General features: G+C 46.4%; 1 protein-coding gene across 2 annotated transcripts in view; it reads right to left on the bottom strand.

The window, feature by feature from the left end:
• Window positions 1-6,000, bottom strand: part of thra (thyroid hormone receptor alpha) — a 403,335-nt gene that overhangs the window by 96,024 nt on the left and 301,311 nt on the right. The window contains exon 1 of one of the 2 annotated variants that reach the window (XM_033035056.1): window positions 3,203-3,446. The exons of the other annotated variant lie outside the window; for it this stretch is intronic. The gene's annotated coding sequence lies outside the window, so the exon portion shown is untranslated. Of the gene's footprint in view, window positions 1-3,202; window positions 3,447-6,000 lie in introns of those variants that run through there. 2 annotated transcript variants of the gene reach the window in all.

The raw sequence follows: 6,000 nt of genomic DNA, 5'->3' as shown, positions 1-6,000 counted from the left end.
AGAAAATAGGTGCAGGAGGAGGCCATTCGGCCCTTCGAGCCAGCACCGCCATTCATTGATCGTCCCCTATCAATAACCCGTGCCTGCCTTCTCCCCATATCCCTTGACTCCACAAGCCCCTAGAGCTCTATCTAACTCTCTCTTAAATCCATCCAGTTACTTAGCCTCCACTGCCCTCTGGGGCAGGGAATTCCATAAATTCACAACTCTCTGGGTGAGAAAGTTTTTTCTCACCTCAGTCTTAAATGACCTCCCCTTTATTCTAAGACTGTGGCCCCTGGTTCTGGACTCGCCCAACATTGGGAACATTTTTCCTGCATCTAGCTTGTCCAGTCCTTTTATAAGTTTCTATAAGATCCCCCTCATCCTTCTAAACTCCAGTGAATACAAGCCTAGTCTTTTCACTCTTTCCTCATATGACAGTCCCGCCATCCCAGGAATCAATCTCGTGAACCTACGCTGCGCTGCCTCAATCACAAGGATGTCCTTCCTCAAATTAGGAGACCAAAACTGTACACAATACTCCAGATGTGGTCTCACCAGAGCCCTGTACAAGCTCGGGTACATTCTTTACATTCATGAGGGTGACGGGAAGGAGGTCAACAGATACAAGCAAATGTCTCCTCAGGGCACCAGCAACAAGTGGGGCTGGTGACAACATCTACACACAAGATTATAAACGCCTCTCATCCTGCAGCAGTAGACGGGTAAAGACTGGCGCACATGAACCACAGCGGGAGCTGAACTCAACACTCAACAAGGTCTAAGTGTAAAGGTACACAAAATTGCTGGAGAAACTCAGCGGGTGCAGCAGCATCTATGGAGCGAAGGAAATAGGCGACGTTTCGGGGGGGTGGGGGTGGGGGGGAGAAGGAAGGAAAAGGGGAGGAGGAGGAGCCCGAGGGCGGGCGGATGGGAGGGTGGGAGGAGACAGCTAGAGGGTTGAGGAAGGGGAGGAGACAGCAAGGACTAGCAAAATTGGGAGAATTCAATGTTAATGCCATCCGGACGCAAGGTCCCCAGACGGAATATGAGGTGCTGTTCCTCCAATTTCCGCTGTTGCTCACTCTGGCAATGGAGGAGACCCAGGACAGAGAGGTCAGATTGGGAATGGGAGGGGGAGTTGAAGTGCTGAGCCACCGGGAGGTCAGGTTGGTTATTGCGAACTGAGCGGAGGTGTTCGGCGAAACGATCGCCCAACCTCCGCTTAGTCTCCCCCATGTAAATCAGCTGACATCTAGAGCAGCGGATGCAGTAGATGATGTTGGAGGAGATACAGGTGAACCTTTGTCGCACCTGGAACGACTGCTTGGGTCCTTGAATGGAGTCGAGGGGGGAGGTGAAGGGACAGGTGATCTGCAGTTCCTTCTTGAACACAAGGTCTAAGTGTAAGTGGCCCAGTCCATTTACTCGAAGGCACAATGTAATGATGTTGAAAGCTGCGAACTGCACTGTTGATGTCAGGTGTAGGAAGGAACTGCAGACACTGATTTCAACCTAAATTGACACAAAATGCTGGAGTAACTCAGGGGGACAGGCAGCACATCTCTGGAAGGAATGGGTGATGTTCTGGCTCGAGACCCTTCAGTCTGAAGAAGATCTACATCTACATCCGAGTTACTCCAGCATTTTGTGACTATTATAAATATTACTGTTAATCTACCGCTTCGTTTTCCCATATCAATGAAAAGATAGAGCCTGACATGTGTGTCTTCACATTCCTGATCATCTTCTTTCCAATTCTTCCTCTCATACCCACAGACAGTGGCACCAAGCGCATGGCACAGCAATATTATGTGTAGGAAGCAACTGCAGATGCTGGTTTAAACCAGAGATAGACACATACAGCTGGAGTAACTCAGCGGGGCAGGCGGCATCTCTGGAGAGAAGGAATGGGTGATGTTTTGGGTCGAGACCCTTCTTCAGAAGTAGGGTCTCGACCCGAAACGTCAACCATTCCTTCTCTCCAGAGATGCTGCCTGTCCCGCTGAGTTACTCCAGCTTTTTGTGTCTTCCACAACAACATTATGCTTTGCCTCTGAAATTCAGCAGCAGAACTCCCTAATTTCATTTCATTAGGGCTCTGTTGATACTATACAGCGGAACAGGCGGTGGATTTCCGAGCATGTATCCATAGGTTACCTGGACGACTAAAACTGGTTTGAGACCAGCAAGTGTGGACTTTCGAAGGTCTGATGCAAGTTTAACATAACTTCGAAACTTTCATTTGTGCCTGCCCACAAACAGCCCCTGTAGTCTGACATGTCCAGCCTTGTTAACACCCATCACCTGCCGCCTTTAGTGATTTGTTCCTTGTAATCTCTATTCCTACAGCTCCTCCGCCCAATTTTCATTCTTATCTCTCAAGCGACCTCTTCAATGTGTTCCTGCCAAAATGCAATAACCTCGCACAAAGTGCGCCAAAGGGCATTTATCAAATTCGGATCCGTCAGCAACAAGGTTTAGGGGCAAATTTCAAAATGAACATGTTAAATAAAAAGCTAGGTCTAAAAGTGAGGGATTGTGAGCAAGCAACGTAACAGCAAAGATTGGGATTAATGCAGGAGGAAAATTGCAAAAAAAAAAGCATTTTGCACAAGACATATTGAGCAATGTCTAGTATATGCATAGTATATGCTCTTCAACCGTATACTACAAATGGTTGAAGAGCAATCACTTTTTTCTCTGAGATCCCACTGCAGTTCACAACAACCCGCTAGCGCCAGAATAAATAGCTCACACCTCACACACAACCGATCATAGAAACATAGAAAAATAGGTCCAGGAGGCCATTCAGCCCTTCGAGCCAGCACTGCCATTCAATATGATCACGGCTGATCATCTAAAATCACTACCCGGTTCCTGCTTATTCCCCATGTCCCTTGATTCCTTTAGCCCTAAGAGCTAAATCTAACTCTCTCTTGAAAACAACCAGAGAATTGGCCTCCACTGCCTTCTGTGGCAGAGAATTCCACAGATTCACAACTCTCTGGGTGAAATCAAATCAAAAGCAAATTAAAAAAAAATTTGTTGTATGATTTTTTTTTGTTTTTGTTTTGCCAACATAACCTAGACTATTTTTTGTTTTTACTCCGCGTTGAGATTAACCCAAATAAATGTCACAGGGAACGAGCTTAGACATTCTTCTATACGTGACAGAGCCAACAAACACACAGAGCCTAACTCGGCTTCACTTACTTACTGAAATAACTCATTGCAGCGTCGTTGATAACCCGCCAACGTTTGGCTTTGCCTCTGTTGTTGACATTGATTCCCGACAGCACCGCAGTCAACACTCCGACACCATTAAAATCAAAACATGGCACATCTCATCTCACAGGCATGTCAGTAACTTATTTCCCTTTCCCCCCCCCCCCTCTCTCCCTCTCCTTCCACTCTGTCTTTCCTTGCAAACGCAGGCACCATTGCAAAGGCACTACTGACAGGTGGAAAGACTTCTTCCTAGTGAAAGCCCACCTCTTAGCGCGCCGCGGTGGTAACATCAGCTGCTGCTGCTCAGGATCAAAGCCCAGCTAAATCCCTTAAGAGGAAGTTCCCACAGATGTAGCCCCTCCTCCTCCTCCTCCTCCTTCTCCCTGCAGTTTACAACATGAATGATTTATGTTGACTCAGTGCAAAAAAGCCTCAGATTAATGTTTCAGAATAGCCTCCAATCCAGTCTGGCCAGACACTGGTAACTTGTGAAACAGCGGCATCCAAATCGACAGCATCCCTCATTCACCTCGCCCCCGTGTGTGGGCACGGTCAGATAGGGATGGAGCAAGGGTCAATGGTCAAGAGTGTCTTATTGTCATATGTCCCAGAAAGAACAATGCAATTCTAACTTGCAGCAGCACAACAGAATATGTAAACACAGCACATTGATCACGTTGATCACATTGAATGGCGGTGCTGGCTCGAAGGGCCGAATGGCCTACTCCTGCACCTATTGTCTATTGTCTACACTGTAAACAATATAATGGAAGAGAAAAAAAGTTTAGTGTGTGTCATACAGTCATAGAGTGATACAGTGTGGAAACAGGTCCTTCGGCCCAACTTGCCCACATCGGCCAACATGTCACAACTACACTAGTCCCACCTGCTTGCGTTTGGTGCATATCCCCCCAAACCTGTCCTATCCATGAACCTGTCTAATTGCTTCTTAAATGTTGGGATAGTCCCTATCTCAACTACCTCCTCTGGCAGCTTGTTCCATACACCCACCACCCTTTGTGTGAAAAAGTTACCCCTCGGATTCCCATTAAATCTTTTTCCCTTCACCTTAAATGTATGTCCTCTGGTCCTCGATTCACCTTCTCTGGGCAGGAGACTATGTGCATCTACCCGATCTATTCCTCTCATGATTTTATACACCTCTATAAGATCACCCCTCATCCTTCTGTGCTCCAGGGAATTGAGTCCCAGCCTACTCAACCTCTCCCTATAGCTCTAGTCCTGGCAATATCCTTGTAAATCTTCTCTGTACCCTTTCCAGCTTGACAATATCTTTCCTATAACATGGTGTCCAGAACTGAACGCAATACTCTAAATGCAGACTCACCAACGCCTTACACCACGGCAACATGACCTCCCAAGATCTGTACTCAATATTCTGACTGATGAAGGCCAATGTACCAAAAGCCTTTTTGACCACCTTATCTACCTGCGACTCCACCTTCAATGTACCATGCACCTGCACTCCTAGATCCCTCTGCTCTACAACACTCCCCAGAGCCCAACCATTCACTGTGTAGGCCCTGCCCATGTTAGACGTCCAAAATTGCAACACTTCACATATACACACACACACATATATATATATAATAAACATTACTGTGGCAGATGCTGGTTTAAACCGAAGATAGACACAAAATGATCAGTCTGAAGAAGGGTCTCGACCCGAAACGTCACCCATTCCTTCTTTCCAGAGATGCTGCCTGTCCCGCTGAGTTACTCCAGCATTTTGTGTCTACTTGAGTGTTGAACACAACAGCTTTAAAACTGGGAGCAGGTAGACATTATATTTGTGTGCGAGGTTGAAGAAATATAACGATCGCTCACGGTTACAGTTTTCAACAAATTACGGACATCAAATTTGTTGCCCTGAAGAGTAATAAATGAATTACGTGGTTGAATTAATCTGATGCATCCCATCGCTGCAAATTAATGCTCTTTATATACTCTCCTAAAGAGCACATATACACTTGTCCAAAAACTGGATTGTGTAGCACTGGAAACGCTCAGCATAACTGAATCCAATTTTACTTTCACCCTGAGTAAATTGTTATTGGGTATGACCTTTTCACGGCACAGACAAGCAACTAATAAGGTCACTGTACACAGAAGGTCCATTTGTCCGTATCAATATAAATCGGAGCGTAATGTTGCAATTTACAGTCTCCACTCTCCACTCTGAGTAGAACGACGTTGGTGGGGCTGGTTTGTTGCTGTCCCGTTTGCTGTTTGAAAGGGCTCTGTGCTGACACCAAAAGATCTAACTGGGCCACTTCAGAACTGACCGCTCAAACCCCTTCACCATGTCCACAGTGTAGTACAAGACAAACGTTTAAGTGTTCTCTCCCACATTTACCCGCTGTATTATTTCAACAATTAGTGCCTGAGAGGTTACATTTCTGGTGGTGTCACTATAGAAACATAGAAACATAGAAATTAGGTGCAGGAGTAGGCCATTCGGCCCTTCGAGCCTGCACCGCCATTCAATATGATCATGGCTGATTATCCAACTCAGTATCCCGTACCTGCCTTCTCTCCATACCCTCTGATCCCCTTAGTCACAAGGGCCACATCTAACTCCCTCTTAAATATCGCCAATGAACTGGCCTCGACTACCCTCTGTGGCAGAGAGTTCCAGAGATTCACCACTCTCTGTGTGACAAAAGTTCTTCTCATCTCGGTTTTAAAGGATTTCCCCCTTATCCTTAAGCTGTGACCCCTTGTCCTGGACTTCCCCAACATCGGGAGCAATCTTCCTGCATCTAG

The sequence above is a fragment of the Amblyraja radiata genome, chromosome 16 (assembly GCF_010909765.2).
Source record: "Amblyraja radiata isolate CabotCenter1 chromosome 16, sAmbRad1.1.pri, whole genome shotgun sequence".
In the NCBI taxonomy this organism is placed as follows: domain Eukaryota; kingdom Metazoa; phylum Chordata; class Chondrichthyes; order Rajiformes; family Rajidae; genus Amblyraja; species Amblyraja radiata.
The sequence above is the reverse complement of the archived record's forward strand: the minus strand, read 5'-3'. Positions and strand labels throughout refer to the sequence as shown.